The sequence below is a fragment of the Conger conger genome, chromosome 13 (genome assembly GCF_963514075.1).
Source record: "Conger conger chromosome 13, fConCon1.1, whole genome shotgun sequence".
NCBI lineage: Eukaryota > Metazoa > Chordata > Actinopteri > Anguilliformes > Congridae > Conger > Conger conger.
In genome coordinates this window covers 39,515,022-39,538,477 of record NC_083772.1, presented here as the reverse complement: position 1 = coordinate 39,538,477, position 23,456 = coordinate 39,515,022, and the positions used below count along the sequence as shown (strand labels likewise).

Sequence of the window (23,456 nt, the reverse complement as noted above, 5' to 3'; positions counted from 1 at the left end):
CGCCCTGTGTCTCTCCCTGTGTCTCTCCCTGTGCCTCACCCTGTGTCTCTCCCTGTGTCTCTCCCTGTGCCTCACCCTGTGTCTCTCCCTGTGTCTCTCCCTGTGCCTCACCCTGTGTCTCTCCCTGTGCCTCACCCTGTGCCTCACCCCTGTCTCTCCCTGTGCCTCACCCTGTGCCTCTCCCTGTGCCTCACCCTGTGCCTCACCCTGTGCCTCTCCCTGTGCCTCGCCCCTGTCTCTCCCTGTGCCTCACCCTGTGCCTCTCCCTGTGCCTCACCCTGTGCCTCACCCTGTGCCTCGCCCTGTGCCTCTCCCTGTGCCTCTCCCTGTGCCTCTCCCTGTGCCTCACCCTGTGCCTCGCCCCTGTCTCTCCCTGTGCCTCTCCCTGTGCCTCTCCCTGTGCCTCACCCTGTGCCTCTCCCTGTGCCTCGCCCCTGTGCCTCGCCCTGTGCCTCTCCCTGTGCCTCGCCCTGTGCCTCGCCCTGTGCCTCACCCTGTGCCGCGCCCCTGTCTCTCCCTGTGCCTCTCCCTGTGCCTCGCCCCTGTCTCTCCCTGTGCCTCTCCCTGTGCCTCTCCCTGTGCCTCTCCCTGTGCCTCACCCTGTGCCTCGCCCCTGTCTCACCCTGTGCCTCACCCTGTGCCTCGCCCCTGTCTCTCCCTGTGCCTCTCCCTGTGCCTCGCCCCTGTCTCTCCCTGTGCCTCTCCCTGTGCCTCTCCCTGTGCCTCTCCCTGTGTCTCTCCCTGTGCCTCGCCCCTGTCTCTCCCTGCAGCCGCCTCCCGAACACTTTACATTTACATTCTACAGCTGATGGGTGGCTGTTGAGCATGCTATGTGCTATGGCATGTGGAATAGGTCAGGCTCATGCTATGTGCTATGGCATGTGGAATAGGTCAGGCTCATGCTATGTGCTATGGCATATGGAATAGTTCGGGCTCATGCTATGTGCTATGGCATGTGGAATAGGTCAGGCTCATGCTATGTGCTATGGCATGTGGAATAGGTCAGGCTCATGCTATGTGCTATGGCATGTGGAATAGTTCAGGCTCATGCTATGTGCTATGGAATGTTACGCTTATGGAATGCAGTCCTTTGCAAGAACTTACTGGAAGGACTTAGGAACTTAATACTCAGCTCAAGATAGACTCTCTGTCTCTCTCTCTCTCTCTCTCCCTCTCTCTCTCTCTCTCTCTCTCTCACACACACACACACATTCACTCATATATACAACTACCTACTACTACTACTACTACTACTACTACAATATTCAATAATAATAATACTAGACCACAAGATATATAAATGTCTAAAAAATGAATTGATTTTAAACTCGTGGAAAATAGTAATACATATGCTATTGCAAATGTTGCAAATGAATATTATAGTACCAGGCCTTGTATGGATTGATTCACTTTAAGCAATTCTCATTTTAGTGAGACTTCAATCAGCTAAGTTAATTAGTTGCCTTATTGTGATTGCTATTGCCGCATGGGCACCGCAGCCTCTACAGTTAATATTCTCCATGTTTAATGTTATTAATCAGATGAATGATTTTTATTTTGCTACAAGTGCGAAGGCTGTGGCTGTAAAATGGCTGGGGCAGCTGTCTGTGAAAGACAATATTCTGGCACCAGACCCTGGTCAGTACTATCTGCTCTCACACTTAATGAGTATGAGTGTGTTTGGATGGGTGAATCTTTTTATGAAAGAGCGCTGGATTATATATAAACTGTGATTTGCACTCCACTTTATTAGGTTTTATTTTTTATTTTTCGACTCATTGGTTATTTGAGTTACTGTTGCCTTCCTCTCAGATTAAACCAGTCTGGCCGTTTTCCTCTGACCTCTCTCATAAACGAGGCGTTTGCATCCACAGAATTTCCGCTCACTAGATTATTATTATTTTCTTATTTTTTGTTTGTTTTTCACACCATTCTCTGTAAACTTTATGGATTGTGCATGAAACCACCCTGTCTGACATCAACAATCATGCCATGATTAAAGTCACAGATCCCATTCTGATGTTTGGTCTGAACAACAACTGAATCTCTTGACCACATCTGCATGCTTTTCTGCATTGAGTTGCTGCCAGATGATTGGCTTATTACCTAGGCCTTTGCATTACTGAGCCGTTGTAAGTCTGATAAAACAGTTACTTATTGTATATACCATAAGTATTTAGACAGTGACACAATTCGATTTCAAATGAAACAAGAGCGGACTGTAAGCTTTAATTTGACGGTGTTTACATCCGTATCCAGTGCTCCTGGTGGTGCTCTGCCAGGCCTGTACCATGCTCATTTTGGAGATTTTCTTTCCTTCAGAAAGTGAAACACATGTTCAGTTGGATTCAGGTTGGGTGATTGACTTGGCCAGAAAACAGCATTCAACATTTTGGCCCTGGAAAACTCCTTGGTTGTTTTGGCTGCGTGTTTGGGTTTATTGTCCTGCTGCAAGGTGAAGCGATGTCATTGGAGTTTAGCGGCATACGGTTGGGTCTGAACAGATGTTTCTTTGTATTCCATAATTCATCCCGCTGCTGATGTCAGCGGTGACATCATCAGTAAAGGCAAAGTCGCTTCCAATGGCACGCCCAAGCCAGAACACTGCCTTCCGAATGCTTCAAAGATGGTGGTGTTTTCCTTTCTCCATACTTTCCTCTTTCCAGCACTTCGATACAGGTTCATACTCATCTCATCTGGTCAGAAGATTTTGTTCCAGATCTCTATAGTTTTTGTTTTTATTTTTTTAAAGTTTAACAAACTCTTATCTTCCCCATTCTGTCGGTGAGACTGACCAGTGCATCTCGCAGTGGGGTCTCTGAGGTTATGCTGGTGTAGTCGTCTCTTTAACACATCTATGTATACGTTCTGGAGAGGATTCCTGATCTGTTCGAAAGTTCAAAAGGGGGTTTTATTCACAATTGAATGTATTCTGGGGTAAGATTGTCTCAGGCATCTGGCAGTCAGCGGGTTGCCGGTACAATTCCTGCCCTGGGTGTGTCTGAAGTGTCCCTGAGCAAGACACGTAACCCCAAAATGCTCCTGACGAGCTGGTTGGCGCCTCGCATGGCAGCCAATCACCATCGGTGTGTGAGCGTGTGTATGAATGGGTTAATGAGAAGCATCAATTGTACAGCACTTTGGATAAAGGCGCTATATAAATGCCAACCGTTTACCATTTATTCTTCAGTCATCCACTACAGTGGTCTTCCCTGGTCTACAAGGTTGTTTACTATTGCTGAGCTCACCACTGCTCACCTTGTGATGGCTTTCCTGGGTGAGAACTAATGATGCAACAGCACACAGCTGGCCAAGTGACAGATGAGCAGCCAACCCTCCAATTACTTTTGGTCCCTTTTTAGACTACGTATAAAAAGGGCTGCGATTCCTACACAGCTCACCTGATACAGATGCAAAGTTGTTTTTACCCAACTGAAGACAGAGGGAGACATTCTTCAATCGGACTTAATATAAACTTAAAATAATGACAATAAAAAAGAATCATGTCCTTTACTGCTACTGACTGCTTTTGCACTTATGACACCCCCCTTCCAATATCCCTCTTGTGCACCCTATGTTACAAAATAAATAAAAAATTGCACTTACAATGACTATTGTTTTCTGGCTAGAACAGCTCTGTACGCGTGTTCTGCTATTTATAGATTTGACATTTTTAACTTGTTGAAGAACCTATGCAGTTGTAAAAGCGTCTGCTAAATGACTAAAATGCAAAATGTAAATGTAAATGCCAATCGTGACTTGACCGCATTGCATGCGTCAGACTGACGTCAGTTCCTAACGCAGAGAAGCGTTCAGGGAGTTCGCGGACCGGCCACTTTTTCACCCGGAGTGAACTCCGCGGTGCGCCACGGGACACGGTGGCGGGGGCTCCCGGTGGATCTGGGATGTTTGTGTGCGCTCGCTCATGCTCGTCAAAGCGTGTCCTACGCGGCGTGCCGCGTCCTACTGAGGGGAATTAAGATCTCCCAGGCAGAATCAAACGCCGTGATGTCGATGCTGTCTCGGGCGTGAGCACCGTCGGTAGAAATCTGTAGACGCGGGATGTATCAAAGGCTTTAGATCAACATGAATACGATAACCACGGTAAAAGCCTTTTCATTAAATGGTCAGTTTGTTCTGCCTGTCCTTTTAACAGCCAAGACATTCCAGTATTTGGGAATAATTTACGGTAATGTTACAGGAATTAATGAATGCACTTGTTAACTACGCTAGTGTAAAATCCAGTTCTGACCAGATTGAAATTACCAGCAATCAGCTGTTTTAAAACATAGCTTGAGCTGATCAAAGCATGTTGAGTATGGAACTGGTCAACCAGCTACCAGCTTCAGCTGTTTTTTTTCAGCAGGGCAGCTAACTAGCTAACTGTGTGTAAATGTGTTTGTATATCATTCATTCATGTCAACAACTACATTAGTTAATAGTTTTTTTTATTTTATGGTTGGTTAATGAATAAATATTCAAATAACTAATACATTAGTTAGTAGTTAACAAACACATTAACTAAAGAAGCATTCATTTAATTAATGCATTTGTACATCATCAATTCACATTACCAACTACATTAGTTAATGGCAATTCATGTAACCGTATTGTAAAGCGCAACCCTGCATTATTGTTTTGTAAAAACAACACCGTCTCTCGCCTCATGGAGATAACAGTATCATACAGAGGCACTGCATTGACAAGTGTTGTGAAAAAGGCCTGTGTCCAGTGGCAGTCAACAGGCTACGCTCTCAGTCCAACCTGAACGGTTCGTGACTAGAGGAAGCATACGATGCAGGACTTGGCTGAGAGGCTGGAGGCTGCGGGGTAGACAGCCCGAACAGGGCCGGGGGAACCTGCAGGTCCAAAGGAAGCTGACAGTGAGAGGTGGCAGACAGGAAGGTGATCTTTTCCCTTTCTGGTTGGCTGCCCAGATGCAGCTGAACAGGAAGTTGAAGTTCACTAACTGGCTGTCCGGGAGGTGCTGGGCCAGGAGACAGGAGCTATCTAATTGGCTGTCTGTTGGTGACAGATGATAGGCTGGAGGGGGTTGGATGATCCTTTGTGTAAATTAATGTGATGGGGGAAGAAAAAAGGTAACAGTTGAGTCATCACCAATCCGGGCACAAGTTCATCTGGTAGTTTGTTGTTTGTTTTTTTGTTGTTTGTTTTTTATTTATTAATTGGTATTTTATTGTTTATTTTTCCAGGGACAGCGCACAATTAAAAGGTAATTGCACCAGAGTTAGCTAGCAGCTAATTCATATCTGACCGATAACCACAGAAACAGCAAATACACTACATGAAACAGCACGATCCGTAAACGTCCATCAGTGTAAATATTTAAAATCAGTATGATGTGTACAAGGCCATCATTGCTGGTGAAACATTTGGCCAAACGCTGTTTGCGCAGTTGATGTCGTAGAGCACACTCTGTGTGTTGTTTCCGTTCCGTGTTAATAAGCAGCAGGGTGTTATCGCTGCGTGTATGTGCTGCGCTATCCCTAGACTTTTTGGGGGCCCTAGGAAAAAAATCATTCAGGGGCCCAATAATTTGTTACCCCCTCAGGAAAAACTGGTCCCAGAAGGAACCCAGCAATTCCATAGAAGAACCCTATCTAGTTTGAGGGTTCTGTGTTGGGCAAATTGGCTCTTTGTCTGGGAGCTTCCACACTGCACGCCTATGGCAGACGGTGCCATAAATAACTAAAAACCCTGCTCTATGGCAGGGATCATCAACTCTGGCCCTCAAATCCAAATATAACCCTGATTTGTATACCCTTCTCCTGGGTAATTAGTGCTAGTGGTTGGCCAGGCTGTCTTCACACCCGACTCACAGGTAAAGGGAGGGCGGAAAACTAGCAGTTTTCAACCCCAGAGCACTCGCTGATCCCTGAGACAAGCCAAAGAAGCCTTTTTTTCGGAGAGTGCAGCCTGCCTTCTGATTCTTCTGCTTGGAAGCCAATGCTATTGCAGCTGGGGGTCCAGGTGCCCATTCTTGCCTGCGTACACTCTCAGAAATAACCTGACAGTGGAGGTACATTTTTGCTCTTCAAGGATCAGATTTCACAAATGTAAATGGTAAATGCCTGCATTTAAATAACGCCTTTATCCAAAGCGCTGTACAGTTGATGCTTCTCATTCACCTATTCATACACACACTCCCACACCAAGGATGATCGGCTGCCATACAAGGCACCAACCAGCTCGTCAGGAGTATTTAGGGGTTAGGTGTCAATTGAGTATATCTTCCATGCAAAAAAGGGACAAGTGAGCACAGTATATTGCTGGCTAGGGGTATGTACTTATGCACCTATAGGGTACTGCCACAGCGACAGACATTCACTCTTCGGGCACTTTTGGTCCCTTTGTTTCTGAGCGTAGACATGGATGTGTGGCTGGTATATGTGGCTGGGATGTGATATGTGGCTGGGATATGTGGCTGGGATGTGCAGCTGGCCTGTGATGTGTGGCTGGGATATGTTGCTGGGGTGTGTGGCTGGGGTGTGTGGCTGGTATATTTGGTTGGGGTGTGTGGCTGGGGTGTGTGGCTGGTATATTTGGTTGGGGTGTGTGGCTGGGGTGTGTGGCTGGTATATTTGGTTGGGGTGTGTGGCTGGTATATTTGGTTGGGGTGTGTGGCTGGTATATTTGGTTGGGGTGTGTGGCTGGTATATTTGGTTGGGGTGTGTGGCTGAGTGTGTGGCTGGTATATTTGGTTGGGGTGTGTGGCTGGGTGTGTGGCTGGGGTGTGTGGCTGGTATATTTGGTTGGGGTGTGTGGTTGGGGTGTGTGGCTGGTATATTTGGTTGGGGTGTGTGGTTGGGATGTGTGGCTGGTATATTTGGTTGGGGTGTGTGGCTGGGGTGTGTGGCTGGTATATTTGGTTTGGAGTGTGTGGCTGGGGTGTGTGGCTGGTATATTTGGTTTGGGGTGTGTGGCTGGGATGTGTGGCTGGTATATTTGTTTGGGGTGTGTGGCTGGTATATTTGGTTGGGGTGTGTGGCTGGGGTGTGTGGCTGGTATATTTGGTTGGGGTGTGTGGTTGGGGTGTGTGGCTGGTATATTTGGTTGGGGTGTGTGGTTGGGGTGTGTGGCTGGTATATTTGGTTGGGGTGTGTGGCTGGTATATTTGGTTGGGGTGTGTGGCTGGGGTGTGTGGCTGGTATATTTGGTTGGGGTGTGTGGTTGGGGTGTGTGGCTGGTATATTTGGTTGGGGTGTGTGGCTGGTATATGTGGTTCGGGTGTGTGGCTGGGGTGTGTGGCTGGTATATTTGGATGGGGTGTGTGGGGGGGATGTGATGTGTGGTTGGGGTGTGTGGGGGGGATGTGATGTGTGGCTGGGGTGTGTGGGGGGGACTGGCCTGTGATGTGCTGTCCTCCCTGGGTCACTCTGCACCCGAGCGGAACAGGGCGAAGCAGAGACGCCCAGCGCCACACAGCTGCGACCACCACCTGCCTCCTCTCCACGAGCGGCCCTCGCACACGCCAGGGGGGCCGGGGGGCCAGGGTGCCAGGGGGGCCGGGGTGCGTGTCAGAACCGGTATCAGCGGCCATTCGTCACCCGCCGCCATCACGAGCGCTTAGCGCCTGTCACCGCGCTGGCCTGCGCCCCCTCGCGCTTCTCTTTCCAGTCTCGGTAACAACGTCGTAACAGACTGACGCTGTTATTTTAAAAAGGTTATTGAAGTGGCAGTGCAGAACTGAAGTGACGCGCGTGCACGTACTGGACTGGCGTAAACGTGTACGATGATGTCTTGTCTGTCGTATTTTCACACAGTTTGTCTAGTTTCTTCCTGATAATGTCTGACCTAAATAAACTATTCACTCGTCCGTCTGCGTACGGTACGCGCGTGCTGGTTCTGAGACGCTGCGAGCTCTTTGGAGTTGCCGTCATGTGGAGTTTCTGCAGCGTTTGGTCTTTTTTTAAACTTCACAAGGCCGCATGTAAAGTCCTGAATGGTTGTGTCATTAATGCCTACCTCATGCACTCGCACACTTTGGCCAGCAGATGGTGCCCTGTTTCCACTTCCCGCCTGCAGTTTGAATCAGTCTGCACTGCTCTGTCTACCCTTTTCACATGAGCCTGACAGCCCTTTTTGCGCTAATTAGCCATGATATGAATGTGCAAATCAGTGTTCTCAGGAGGACTGCTCACTTGTATTAGTCTCGTAGGGAAGCCATGTACAGTGCTGTATCTTTTACAAGGCCCTGATCGTTTTCATAATTACTGTATTGCAATTCATGGAACACAAGTGCAAGCGATGGTCTCCACACATGCAAAAGACCTACACTTAGTTTTACCCCCTGCATAAAGCCTAATTTAATGTCTCAATATTTCGCCTGTAAAGCTGTCTATTTGAATGATCAAATTAGCTCAGGTGTTAAGAGCAGTCTTCTGGCAGTCGGAGGGTTGCCGGTTCAATCCCGCCCTGGGTGTGTCAAAGCGTCCCTGAGCAATACACCTAACCCCTAAATGCTCCTGACGAGCTGGTTGGTGCCTTGCATGGCAGACAATCACCGTTGGTATGTGAGTGGGTGAATGAGTAGCATCAATTTTACAATGCTTTGGATAAAGGTGCTATATAAATGCAGGCCGTTTACCATTTGATCAGTTAGCTAGCTGTGGTTTGGAGCCCAACGTGCTGGGTTGTGTTTATGACCCAGCATGCTGAATGATTGATTTAGCTGTGAGTACAGCAGTAATACAAATGCACGGTGCAGTTCCATAATAGCAGTAGAGAAATGAGGGGATTGTGTGTTGAATTGTCACGAACAGTACGTTTGACTTAAGTTCAGACTTAAGTCAGCTGCATGGTTAAGAAAGGAAGAATAATTGCGGTTGTCCCTTTGTTGGGATTGAAATATATTGATATAGCAAAGTTAATGTCCCAGACGCCCTGGATCCTCTCTGTGTGGAGTTTGAATGTTCATCCCTGTGTTCACGGTCCATCCCTGTGTTCACGGTCCATCCCTATGCGTTTCCTCCTGGTATTCGCGTTTCCTCCCGGAATCGAACAACTTGTTCCACACACTCCCCACACGTAAAGTGACAGTGGAGGTACATTTTAGTTCTTCAAGGTTCACATTTTCCAAATGTACCCTGAAAGGACAGTGCAGTAATATTCTGTTTGAGTACAAATGAGTACTTTTTCCAAGCAAAAAATTTGCAACTTTCATAAATTGCTGACTAGGGGTACAGTTTTAAGTACCTGTAGGGTACCGCCCCAGTGATAAGCATTTGTACCTTTTTATGCACTTTTGGTACCTTTATTTCTGAGAGTGCAAGGTCTACAGGAGGAAATTAGTCTCCCTGGGTAACTCTGCTGCATTTACAGAAATATTATTAATGTGCAGTGACCTTCTCATAAATAATTAAAAGGAGATATTATGAATTTGTTCATTGATAAGTGTTTGTACAGTAAGTGGTCTTCCACTGTATTCGGACATGAGGGTGGGGTGGGGGTCATCGACTAAGACCACAGAGAGTGTTAGTGTGGGGACTCAAACCCCCAGCCACATGTAGGGTGTGTGTGTGTGTGTTGGTGTGTGTGTGTGTGTGTGTGCGTGCGCGCTTGTGTGTGTGTGTGTGTGTGCATGTTTGTGTGTATGTGTGTCATGGACCCACAGACTGCACTGCACGGTGAACACACTGATTTCTACTATTTATAAAATTTCCATAACAGTATGTAAAACCTCCCTGTATATTTCTGCGGTGGCCTTATTGGGTGTATAAATGAGGTTGTGGGTAATGATATCGCCCTGAGCATGCAACACTTGCCACTGCCAGTAATCCAAAGCCTTATTCTCTGTCAAATTAGCATTTTACTGAAGTGAATAAAATGTCTCTGGCGTTAGCTAAGAATGCGAATCCTAGCGAGGCGCTAGCTGCGTTTCACGCCGCATGTTGCGTCGGTGTTAAATATCACGTCTAATTAAAGTGGCCCTCCAGGTCTATACCAGCCGACCAATGGCGTTCAGCGTTCAGGCGCCCTCAGCAAGAATTTCTCCGCCGCTGTCAATCTCCCGGAACCATTTTTCTCTTGTGCGTCTGTTAGCAGTTCTCTTTCTCTTTTTTCACAAAACCTTTGCTGTTCTGCCCGATTAGCACATTTTTCTAAACATAAAGGAGACAAGATGAATGTATATATGTGGTTTTATTCATTTTTCCTGTCACGCCATAAAGTGCTTTGGGTTATATTAAATTCACATTTACATATCATTTACATATAAAGAACAGAGGCGAATTAGCATGTCAGCGGGAGAATTTCCTGTTTCCCCACTGGAGTAGCGTCGTAGCGATGCGGGGCTATAATCTCCACATTTAGCACAGAGCTGCGTGATGGAGGAGGCAGCCGCAGCGTGCAGACACAATGCAATCCTGCGTAAAACATACAGGGAATGTAGAGCGGGATGCTTTCATTACGGAGGCGTAATGTCCCATATAGCTGCTGGTGCGAACAGAAATTCATTCTTAAATGCAGAATGTGGAAAAAAAATCACAGCGGTAAGAAAGTAGTGTCGGGGAGACAATGGCCGAACTGTGCTACTAACGGCCTGTAGCGTAGCGTTAAGGTACGTGACTTAACCACTTAACCGCAAGGTCGTTGGTTTCATTCCCTTTGTAGGCACAATAAGATCCGCACAGCCGTCCGACCCTTGAGCAAGGCCCTTAACCCTGCATTGCTCCAGGGGAAGATTGTTTCCTGCTTAGTCTAATCAACTGTACGTCGCTCTGGATAAGAGCATCTGCCAAATGCCATTAATGTAAGGTAATGTAAACTAACGATCCAAACCTATGTCACTGACTTTCTGTGGTGGGTGAATTCCTGTGATTGGCTAATATGGGTCACTGTGTGATAGCTCCACCCATCATGATTGGCTTAATGCTTCAGTCTTAGTCTAATCTTTACATTTAACCCAGTTACTGAGTCAAACTGAGACCGCGGTTCTAATTAGGACTTAAAACCCGTATTAAAGTGTGTACCGCAGAGGCAATGCAAGGCATTGTGAGGCTAACGGCTAAATGGCTGAAGCCTGGGTTTAAATGGTAAATGGTTGGAATTTATCTAGCTCCTTTATCCAAACCGCTGTGCAATTGATGCTTCTCATTAACTCATTCATACACGCGCTCACACAAATGCCACGCAAGGCGACAACCGGCTCATCAGGAGCAATTGGGGGTTAGGCGTCTTGCTCAGGGACACTTCGACACACCCAGGGTGGATTCGAAACCAGCGACCCTCCGATTACTAGACGTTGGCTTTTACCTCCCGAAACACCTCGTCCGGTTTTGCCCATCCCTGCTTTCATCCATCCGTTACACACGGGCAGGGGATTCTCTGGATCTGTGGCACCCAACCATTGAGAGAGAGAGAAAGGGGAAAACACTAATTCCACGGGTGAAATGGGCTTAAAGCTCCCATTTTGTGGAAATTGACATTTCCCTGGCTGTGTGGATTATGAAGGAGTTGTAGGTGCTCAATCAAGCACAGAAAAGTATTTGATTCCAAAACAATGACATATTTAAACCAGGACTGGATAGTATAGAGAGTTCCCTGGGTAGGCTTTCCATTCCAGGGCCCATATGCACTGTGTTTGAGTGCCAGCTACGCAGGCAGGTAAAATGTCTTCTCTAATGATTGCTCAGGAATGACTCAGCATGTTTCGACAAAGGTACATCACAATTATTTTGCTTCCAAAGCTCCGCACTTCTGATTCAACACCGACGTGCCATTAATCACCGAGTATAACAACAGATCATTTATTTTAAAAACCTGCATTTCTACAAGGAACACTAAGCTGCGTTATTATCCACTATGTACAATTATGTTTCATAATAACGTCTGTCTGAGCAGCGCTAGCGCTAACTCTGCAGACGCTGCAGATGCAGCATAAAGAATGCAGAGGCGCTAGGCTAGCGCTAACTCTGACTGCTGTAGATGCAGCATAAAGAATGCAGAGGCGCTAGGCTAGTGCTAACTCTGACTGCACCAGACGCTGCAGATGTAGCGTAAAGAATACAGAGCCGCTAGGCTAACGCTAACTCTGACTGCTGCAGATGCAGCATAAAGAATGCAGAGCTGCTAGGCTAGCGCTAACTCTGACTGCACCAGACGCTGCAGATGTAGCGTAAAGAATGCAGAGCCACTAGGCTAGCGCTAACTCTGACTGCTCCAGACACTGCAGATGCAGCATAAAGAATGCAGAGCCGCTAGGCTAGCGCTAACTATGACTGCACCAGACGCTGCAGATGCAGCATAAAGAATGCAGAGGCGCTAGGCTAGCGCTAACTATGACTGCACCAGACGCTGCAGATGCAGCGTAAAGAATGCAGAGGCGCTAGGCTAGTGCTAACTCTGACTGCACCAGACGCTGCAGATGCAGCATAAAGAATGCAGAGGCGCTAGGCTAGCGCTAACTCTGACTGCTCCAGACACTGCAGATGCAGCATAAAGAATGCAGAGCCGCTAGGCTAGCGCTATCTCTGACTGCACCAGACGCTGCAGATGTAGCGTAAAGAATGCAGAGCCGCTAGGCTAGCGCTAACTCTGACTGCTCCAGACACTGCAGATGCAGCATAAAGAATGCAGAGCCGCTAGGCTAACGCTAACTCTGACTGCTGCAGATGCAGCATAAAGAATGCAGAGCCGCTAGGCTAGCGCTAACTCTGACTGCACCAGACGCTACAGATGTAGAGTAAAGACATGCAGAGCCGTGGCTAGCGCTAACTGACTGCACCTGACGCTGTAAGATATAAGCTAGAAACTGGTGTTTTGTTTGCGCCGTCTGTGCTTCTGACAAAACAGCTTAACTAAATCTGCTTTGTGTGCGTTAATTAGTGTATCTGTCAGCGTGTTGAATCATGGATGTATTAATATGAGTGCTTTATTATGTATAGAAATGTTCATTATAATGCTCATTGGAACTAGCTGATTTTATACAGACCCAACCTGCAGTTATAGCGTTAGATTTCCATCTACTTCATATTATTTCCTAGCTTATAGCTGGTGTGAAGTGTAAACTGCTATTCTTCTGAACTACATGATTCATACTTTTTAAACTAGCCTGATAGGATTGTAAAACTGGTCTCCATTGTATAAAAGTTGGTAGAATTCTCTTGGATTCCCAGAAATCCCAATCCCAAAGTATCCAAAAATGAATACAGTTTCTTCTAGATAGATATTTCTAGTTTGAACTTGATCAATAGTCACTTGCTTGCTACAAGGACTGGCTAGCTTCTTACCTTAACATTTCCTACCATGATTCATGGTCCAGTGAATGATGCAAATACGTTAGCATGTTACATCTATACTGACATGTCATGAAATGATTACACCATATATGGATTGTCCTTGATTACATGTACAAGGATTAAGTCCACAAGGAGCAATCATGGCTAGACTGGCCACTGTACACTCGCTGAGCACTTTATTAGGTTGTAGTAGCAACTAAATGCACACATGAATGCAGACGTGAGCAAGAGGTTCAGCTGTTTTTCAGACCAAAAAACGCCTTGTTAATGAGAGAGGTCAGAGGAGAATGAACAGCCTGGTCACAGCTGACAGGAAGGTGACAGTAACGCAAATAACCTCACATTACAACAGTGGTATGCAGAAGAGCATCTCTGAACACACAACATATCAAACCTCTAAATGGTTAGGCTACAGCAGCAGAAGACCAATAAGTCAAAAACACAAGTCTAATAAATACCCAATAAACCGCTCAGTGAGTGTATATCTCTCGTCAATTCCAGTTTATTGTAGAATTCCCTCTCCAGTGTCCCTCTGCCCTGAGTCATCCGACCTCTTATCAGTGATGAGGAAAGCCTTTCTCTGGCACAGACGGAGGAGTAATTGCCCCGTGTTGCTCCACAGGACCATCAAGGCTCCGCAGACAGGAAAGCACCAATAAGGGCACAGTTTACCGCATTATATGGATGTTGCACTGCTGTGCTTGCCAATGCATTACGAGTAGTGTAGTGGTTAAGGTACATGACTGGGACACGCAAGGTCGACGGTTCGATCCCCGGTGTAGCCGGTGTAAGCACAATAAGCCACAATAAGATCCGCACAGCCGTCGTGCCCTTGAGCAAGGCCCTTAACCCTGCATTGCTCCAGGGGAGGATTGTCTCCTGCTTAGTCTAATCAACTGTAAGTCGCTTTGGATAAAAGCGTCAGCCAAATCACATGTAATGTGTTACCTATTAAGGCAACCGTGTTCTTTAGCATCTATGCAATTGGATACTATTCCTACTTGTAAAATCTCTCACTCTCCAAAAACTATGTTTAATAATTACAACATGTTTTATATCCCCAATGCTGAGAGCAAAGTAGCTCTAGTTTATGGTTTGGTTTGTGTTGGGTAAATGCTTGCGTTTTATTTACTTTCTTGGAAAGAAAAAAGAGACAGATTCATGGTAAATGATTTGTTTAAAAGCGTGTTTAGTACATGGCCATTTCCGCTTGTCTTGTTGAGACCCTTTTCCCTTCAAGCACTCCGTGTTATAAAGGACACCACAGTGAAAGAAAAGTGCCTTATTTGCATTCAATATAAATATGGACAATTTCTGCAATTTTCAGGAGACTGCCAGAAAAACAAAAACAGAACAATCAGATGACAGCTGCTCAATTTCTGTTAAAGTGTTTGTGTTTCCATCTGGGCAGTCTGCGGGTAATGGCAACACTTAGAGTGTGTGTGTGTGTGTGTGTGTGTGTGTGTGTGTGTGAGTGTGTGTGAGTGTGTGAGTGTGTGTGTGTGAGTGTGAGTGTGCATGTGTGTGTGTGTGTGTGTGTGTGTGAGTGAGTGTATGTGGGTGCATGTGTGTGTGTGTGTGTGTGTGTGTGTCTGTCTGTGTTTGCCTTGTGGGGACCTCAGAGGTCCCCTTAAAGAGGTCACATTGTTTTTGCCACATCATGTGGTGTTATTGGGTCCCCACCCCTCCCAGCTACAAGGCAGTTATTCCTCTCAGAGGGAGCTGTGCGCTTCCACCACCCTGCACACAGCCTCTGAATGTTCCCTGAGCCTCTGAATGTTCCCGGAGCCTCTGAATGTTCCCTTAGCCTCTGAATGTTCCCTTAGCCTCTGAATGTTCCCTGAACCTCTGAATGTTCCCTGAACACAGCCTCTGAATGTTCCCTGAACCTCTGAATGTTCCCTGAACACAGCCTCTGAATGTTCCCTGAACCTCTGAATGTTCCCTGAGCCTCTGAATGTTCCCTGAACACAGCCTCTGAATGTTCCCTGAACCTCTGAATGTTCCCTGAACCTCAATGCTCCCTGAGCCTCTGAATGCTGCCTGAGCCTCTGAATGCTCCTGCACACCGCTTCTGAATGCACCCAGGCACACTTTATTAAAAAATGCAAACCCAGATTGCATAATTAATACATTTCTGTGTATGCGAGTGCCAGCGCACCGGATTGCCTGCTGCGAGAGAGGAAGCAGACCATGGAAAGAGGTCATTAGACAGAATAGTTAGCAGTGCCCCCAGGCTGAGTTCAACAGTCCCACCCAATGTAACATAATCAAATGCAGTCTAATCCAATAATGGGAATATAAACCAATACCCACATGAGCATTTATTCTGTAAAAACTACTTCATGTTACCTTGTGTAAGTAAGAAGTTGATTTTTCACCAGTCAAATGTGAAATAAGTATATCTTCAGCTAGCTTGATTGAAATAAAACACCGACCATCAGTCAGACCAGGGTTCAAATAGTATGGGTTCAAATACATTTTTGCATTTTATTAAGCTTGTCTGGCATATTGGAACAAGTGAAATCATCCCGAACAGGCTGAAATACACCAGACGGAAGTAATCGAGACCAGAAACAGTGTTTGAATCCAAAGCGAGTACTATTTGAACCTGTCATCGAATGAAACAAACAATAACCAGAATATGAGGGAAAAAATTTATTAGCCAATTAGCCAGAACTGAAAATCATATTTAACACCCCCTCTACAGGGGAGGTACTCAAAACTGGCCCTTCAGGCTGGCCTTTCATTCTCCCCCATTAATGAGCGCTGATTAAAACCTGGGACACCACGTGAGTTAAACCTCTGCCGTTAATCGATCAATTAAGTATCAGGTAGAAGAGGAGAGCAGTGCTCCCAGCCTCCAGGGCCGGATTTGAGTGTCTCGGCTCTAAAGACCCGAGAGCCGAGCCTTTTATGTCAGCGTGGTGAAAAGACCCCGGGTAGCAGCTGCCACAATTAGCACTGAGCCGGAGCCCAAGGCTGTTCTTGGTGCTGAAGTGTGCCGCTGTCTGTGGTTCTGGAGTGTGTCGCTGTCCGTGGTGCTGACGTGTGTTGCAGTCTGTGGTTCTGGAGTGTGTCGCTGTCCGTGGTGCTGACGTGTGTTGCAGTCTGTGGTTCTGGAGTGTGTCGCTGTCCGTGGTGCTGAAGTGTGTTGCAGTCTGTGGTTCTGGAGTGTGTCGCTGTCCCTGGTGCTGAAGTGTGCCGCTGTCTGTGGTTCTGGAGTGTGTCGCTGTCCCTGGTGCTGACGTGTGTTGCTGTCTGTGGTTCTGGAGTGTGTCGCTGTCCGTGGTGCTGAAGTGTGTTGCAGTCTGTGGTTCTGGAGTGTGTCGCTGTCCCTGGTGCTGAAGCGTGCGCTTCTCTATGACTGAAGTTCCTGTGTGGCAAATATGCGGAACTCTAAATACTGGGTCTGCCCTCTATCTTCCTGTGCAGCCCATCCTGGCAAACATAATGAGCCAGAAGCATCTTGTTTATGTTGGTATTTATTTTCTTCTGTAATGTAAAGATAGGCTCTGGCTTTAAATGTAGAAAGAAAATGGAAGTTTGACACATCATCAGAACACTACTGCCCTGGTTGTGTGCTCAAAGCTTACACCTGCTTCTTGATAAGGATATTTTTATGAATCATGCACACCTCGTAAAAATAATACCGCGTGTGCATAATGGCTTACGCAAGCATTCTGCTGTAGCTGCTGTAGTTGATTCCCACGTCATGTTGCCACCTTAGCGGCCCGTCTACACGGTGTCAGTTTGAAAATCCACCGGCGACCGGTGAGTATTGCAGTCTCACGCATTTTTCTTTTGCTGAGACAGTGCTTTGGTGATCCAGCTAAGCAGGTGAGACCCAGGCCCGGTTCCGTTCCCGGCCGGTCCCTAAGCGGCCGCGTTCTCACCGCAGCGGAGACCGCGATCCGGCCCGTCGCGCGGCGGCGTGTTCAGCGCCCGCGATATCCCCTCTCCGCGGTCACCCTGACCTCATTTGGTGAACTCCTCATGTGTTGTAATGGAATCAATGCAAGAAAGCGTGACCGTCAGCCTCGCTGCTACAGACACTGGAAGGAGCACTCCTGGGACAATATTTCCACTGCCTTACCCTCCAGTTATTGAGTCATTTCAGAGTGGATAACTAGGAGCACGGGGGGGGGGGAGTGGGGCACCCCGCGCTGGTATACACATTTCTCGCGGTCGCACTTTACAATGAGGTTACATGAAACGGCATTAACTAATGTAGTTTTAATCATGAGTGAATGATTTCCAATACATTATTTAATTAGGAAATTAACTTTTCATTAGGTAATGCGTGTGGTGTAACTTCTAACTAATGTATTGGTTACATGCATATGTATATATTAGCAAACCATAGGATAAACTTTCAATTTCCATTAAAAAATGCATGAACTGTTTTTATTTCATTCCAATATGAATTGCCGATAACTAGTGTAATTGTTCATCATGAATTAATGATGTACACATACATAACTAATTCTAAAATTAATGTTTCATTATGAGTCTAAATTGCCCATAGGTATGAGTGTGTGAGTGAATGGTGTGTGTGCCCTGTGATGGACTGACCTGTCCAGGGTGTATTCCTGCCTTTCGCCCAATGTATGCTGGGATAGGCTCCAGCCCCCCTGCGACCCTGTTCAGGATAAGCGGGTTAGGCTAATGGATGGATGGATGGATGTTTCATTATTGACGTATAACACATACATTAACATTATTTGTTAATGCATGTTTCATAACTACTGACAAATGTATTCCATGATTTATGCATTAGCAACTCATATGATAAACCAACAATTAGTTGAACATTAACAAACACATGAACTGATTTTTTCATTCTGATATAAATTGTCATCAACTAATGTAAATAGTTGTGAACAAGAATGAATGAACAATAGATATTCACAAAGCTCTACAGATTAACTTCTCAGTAGTTTGTTACTTAACAACTATATTAGTTGAACTCATCTAATATTTTTGGGTAACACTTTACAATACAGTTACATGAATTGGCAAGACCTAATGTAGTTGTTAGTTATCATGAATATATGAATACATTAGTTCATGCCAATTCATATTGGAATGAGAAAACCAGATAATGTAACTAATTATACGTTTATCCTAAGGTTTGCTAATGTATAAACATTCATGAAACTAATACATTAGTTAGGAGTAAAGTCAATTTCATGCTTAATTAATTTGTAAATCATTAATTCATCTTAACAACTACATCAGTTCATACCAATTCATATTCAAACCAGTTAATGTATCTGTTAAAGCTTAACTGATTATACATTTAACCTACGGTTTGCTAATAAATATTCATGTAACTAATACATTAGTTAGGAGTTGAGAAATACTTTAACAAATCTGAAGTGAATTTCATGCTTAATGAATTCATTTGTAAATCATGAATTCATGTTAACAACTACATTAGTTAATGCCAGATCATGTGAGCTTATTGTAAAGTGTTACCCATTTCTCTAAAGTGTAGCCTTTCTGTCTTAACTGTCTCCCCCCCTCCATGAATGAATGAATGAATGCTTGCACTGGGAGCCACAGCCTCCAGGCCGTATGAGACCGCATTAATCCATCACATTCTCTTCCTCTGCAGCATACCCATACAATACATAACTTTAATCCGCCGTCTTCAGAGTGAAGTTATCTGAGCCCAGGGAGAGAGCTAATAAAAGCAACACGCCCCAGACTGTTAAATTACGCCTCTTTATTATGGCGATGGGAGAATCTGCGGTTGATGGTGTTCTCCACCGGATCTCCTACCCGACGTTTGCGTTTTAAGCCCTTCCTGGTCTGCGGAAGCGTGGAAGACTAACACGCTGTTATCGGTCCACATTGAATGAATCCCTCTCTCTCTGGTGCTCAGCGTGGTGATAATTTTCTGCTCTCTCAAACAGTCACGCGCTTAGATAAACATACATCTTTGATCTTCCGTTTCAGATCTCTGTTGAATGGTTTAATTTCGTTTTGTAAGCCGCAGTGTTGGGTTCATTCACAGCGTATACGATCCACACCCCAGAGCCTGTATTGTCATTTTTATTTAACCATCAAGTTCACATTTTGTTATTTGCATTAACTTTTGCAAACCAGAAAAAAACATGCTAAAGCATGCACTTATCTATGATACAATATAAAAGCCCAAACCTTTTTTTGGGTTGGGAATGTGTGCCCCTTCAGCTTCCTGTGTTAATGGTCAGACACTTGAAGAAGAATTTGACAGTTCACAGATTAATGCATTAATTGAAGCATTTATGTTATTATCATTTATCTAGCTCCTTTATCCAAAGCGCTGTACAATTGATGTTTCTCATTCACTCATTCATACACACACTCACGGCGATTGGCTGCCATGCAAGGCTCATCAGGAGCAATTTGGGGTTAGGTGTCTCAGGGACACTTCGACACAGCCCGGGAATTGAAGCGGCAACCCTCCGACTGCCAGACGACCGCTCTTACCGCCTGAGCCATGTCGTGACATAGACGTACTCTTTCACAGAACGCACACGTCACGGGAAAGCCGATCATTTCTCCATCCGTCATCCTCCCCCGGCCGTCATCCTCCCCCGGCCGTCATCCTCCCCCGGCCGTCATCCTCCCCCGGCCGTCATCCTCCCCCGCCCGTCATCCTGCCCCGGCCGTCATCCTCCCCCCGCCCGTCATCCTCCCCCGCCCGTCATCCTCCCCCCGGCCATCATCCTCCCCCGGCCGTCATCCTCCCCCGGCCGTCATCCTGCCCCGGCCGGCATCCTCCCCCCGGCCGTCATCCTCCCCCCAGCCGTCATCCTCCCCACGGCCGTCATCCTCCCCCCGGCCCTCATCCTCCCCCGCCCGTCACACCCCGCTGTCCGGCTGCTGGGCTGATCCGTCAGCGGCTGCCACGCGGCGCATCAGACCCCAGAGACCGGGCTCGCTGTCAGAACCCCATTAATCCTGCCGGGTTCCTCTCTCCGCTCTGGAGCCGGTCGGCCCGATCCGGAGAGGCCCCTCCCGGTACGGGCGGAACGGTTCCTCCAACCAAAGACTTTGGTTTGACTTACGCTCGCCGATTCCCTTCGCCTCTCACCGTACAACCGTCCATGTGACCGTTCTTCTGCAGGGGGGGAACCCTTAATGGGCTCAGGCGGTAAGAGCAGTTGTCTGGCAGTGGGGGGGTTGCCGGTTCGACCCCGCCCTGGGTGTGTTGAAGTGTCCCTGAGCAAGACACCTAACCCCCAAATGCTCCTGATGAGCTGGTTGGTGCCTTGCATGGCAGCTAATCGGTGAATGAGAAGCATCAATTGTACAGCGCTTTGGATAAAGGCGCTATATAAATGCCAACCATTTACCAGTGCTTAAGTTGCACTTTTTTGATGGATTAGCCATGGAAGCTACACGCGGCACTCGGATCCCCTTCCAAGAATATGCTTCTAATGTCCGACAGTCCTTACGTTGCCAATACTGGTCCTTCTGAAGTGGAAAACGTCAGAACTGGGGACCGTTTGAAGGGTAATACTTTCATATAAATGTATTTAAAGATGCTCTTTGAACATTCCTTATATCAGAGATAGAGCAGCACATGGTTTATACACCAGCACGGATTATATACCAGCACACATTGCTCAGTCAGTGCTGGTGTAGCAGAAAAATGTATTTAAAGATGCCAATACTCTTTGAACACCCCTTATATCAGAGATATAGCAGCACACGGTTTATACACCAGCACGGTTTATATACCAGCACACATTGCTCAGTCAGTGCTGGTGTAGTTGGCCAAATGGTTTGCAGATGTTTCTCTCTCGGCTGTTTGTTCTCCTTCTGGAGGCCCGCATTAGCTCCAGGCTCTCTCCTGGCCACAGGCTCCATTAGTCTGATGAAAGGGAGGCAGGTCTTTTGAAAATGTCCCAGCCTCTTCAAAGAAGATTCTGATGGCTTTTTCTAATGCCATATCTTTAGAGAACAAAGTAAAACTCCAGAATTGCTTTGTACAAATATGCAAGATTGTTAACATCTTAATTTTGGTCAACGTGGATTGATGGATGACATTATCTTTGATATTGATAAAGATGATATTTCACACATTTCATTTCATTTCAGGACTGGATATACATTCACAGGTCCAACATACATTCAGGACTGTGTATTGGGCGTCCTGGATCCTCAAGCAGAAAATGACATTGTAAAAATCAATGCTCTCATTCACATATTTATGCAATTTCCTTCCGTCTCAGTAATGCTTGTGTTATCACAGAACAGCCAATACCATGTCTCGACATGGCTGCTCCTTTAGATGACTTTTCTGGCCTGCTATATGGTAGTGTCTGCTTGCATTACTGATATGAAACATTGGTCAAAATAGATGCATTGCGATGTGATTTGTCTCAGCCCTGTGTGTTGGAAATGCTGTCATGATGTGTGAGGAGACAGCTCTCTTGGCTGTAAGCTGATTGCATAGGGTATGCCAGGTGTGTGTGTGGGTGTGTGCGTATGCTGAGTGCGTGCATGTGTGTGTGTCTACATGTTCTGTATCTGTGTGTGCGTGTTCAGTGTCTGTCTGTATGTGTGTTCTGTGTCTGTATGTGTGTGAGAGTGTGTATTTATGTGTGCGTGTGCATGCATGTGTGTATGTGTGTGCATGTTCTGTATCTGTGTGTGCGTGTTCAGTGTCTGTATGTGTGTGTGAGCGTGTGTGTATGTATGCGTGTGCATGCATGTGTGTGCGCGCGTGTTCTGTGTATGTATGTGTACACTGTGTACATGCATGTGTGTGCGTGTGTGTGCGTGTTCTGTATCTGTGTGTGCGTGTTCAGTGTCTGTCTGTATGTGTGTTCTGTGTCTGTATGTGTGTGAGAGTGTGTATGTATGTATGTGTGTGCATGTATGTGTGTATGTGTGTGCATGTTCTGTATCTGTGTGTGCGTGTTCTGTATCTCTCTGTATGTGTGTTCTGTGTCTGTATGTGTGTGAGAGTGTGTGTATGTATGCGTGTGCATGCATGTGTGTGTGCGCGTGTTCTGTGTATGTGTGTGTACACTGTGTACATGCATGTTTGTGCTTGTGTGTGAGAGTGTGAATGTACATGTGCATGTGTGTGTGTGAGTGTTCTGTGTATGTGTGTATGGTGTGCATGTGTGCTCTGTGTTGTGAGTGTGTGCACTGTGTACGTGTGTGTGTGTGTGCGTGTGTGCACGTGTCTGCTTGCGTGTCTGCATGTGTACGTATGTCCACGTGTGTGAGTGCTAGTCCGTTTATGCTTCTAGAGATCGGCATCCGTGGATGGAAGGTGAAAGGTCAGAGGAGAATACCAAGTGAACTTGTCAACAAACGTGAACTGTGAGAGGAGGACGTTTACTATCCGGGTAACAGAATGAATGGATTTGCACAGAGACCCAGCCGCACAGCACAGACCCAGCCGCACAGCAGAGACCCAGCCACACAGACCCAGCCACACAGACCTAGCCACATAGCAGAAACCCAGCCACACATACCCAACCACACCGCAGAGACCCAGCCACAGAGACCGAGCCGCACAGCACAGACCCAGAAACACATACCCAGCCACACAGCACAGACCCAGAAACACATACCCAGCCACACAGCACAGACCCAGCCACACAGCACAGACCCAGAAACACATACCCAGCCACACAGCACAGACCCAGCCACACATACCCAGCCACACAGCACAGACCCAGCCACACAGCACAGACCCAGCCACACATACCCAGCCACACAGCACAGACCCAGCCACACATACCCAGCCACACAGCACAGACCCAGCCACTCAGCACAGACCCAGCCACATATACCCAGCCACACAGCACAGACCCAGCCACACATACCCAACCACACCGCAGAGACCCAGCCGCACATACCCAGCCACACCGCAGGGACCCAGCCACACCGCAGAAACCCAGCCGCACATACCCAGCCACACCGCAGAGACCCAGCCACACAGCGCAGACCCAGCCACACATACTCAGCCACACCGCAGAGACCCAGCCACAGAGACCGAGCCGCACAGCACAGACCCAGCCACACATACCCAGCCACACCGCAGAGACTCAGCCACACAGCTCAGACCCAGCCACACATACCCAGCCACACAGCACAGACCCAGCCACACATACCCAGCCACACAGCACAGACCCAGCCACACAGCACAGACCCAGCCACACATACCCAGCCACACAGCAC

The 23,456-nt window shown here is 46.9% G+C and overlaps 1 protein-coding gene across 4 annotated transcripts in view; it reads left to right on the top strand.

Annotated features, from left to right (window-relative positions):
* The window catches only part of LOC133107905 (protein CEPU-1-like), a 298,151-nt gene that overhangs the window by 166,212 nt on the left and 108,483 nt on the right, over positions 1-23,456 (top strand). Inside the window, exon 1 of one of the 4 annotated variants that reach the window (XM_061217198.1) lies at positions 4,006-4,104. The exons of the other annotated variants lie outside the window; for them this stretch is intronic. The gene's annotated coding sequence lies outside the window, so the exon portion shown is untranslated. Of the gene's footprint in view, positions 1-4,005; positions 4,105-23,456 lie in introns of those variants that run through there. 4 annotated transcript variants of the gene reach the window in all.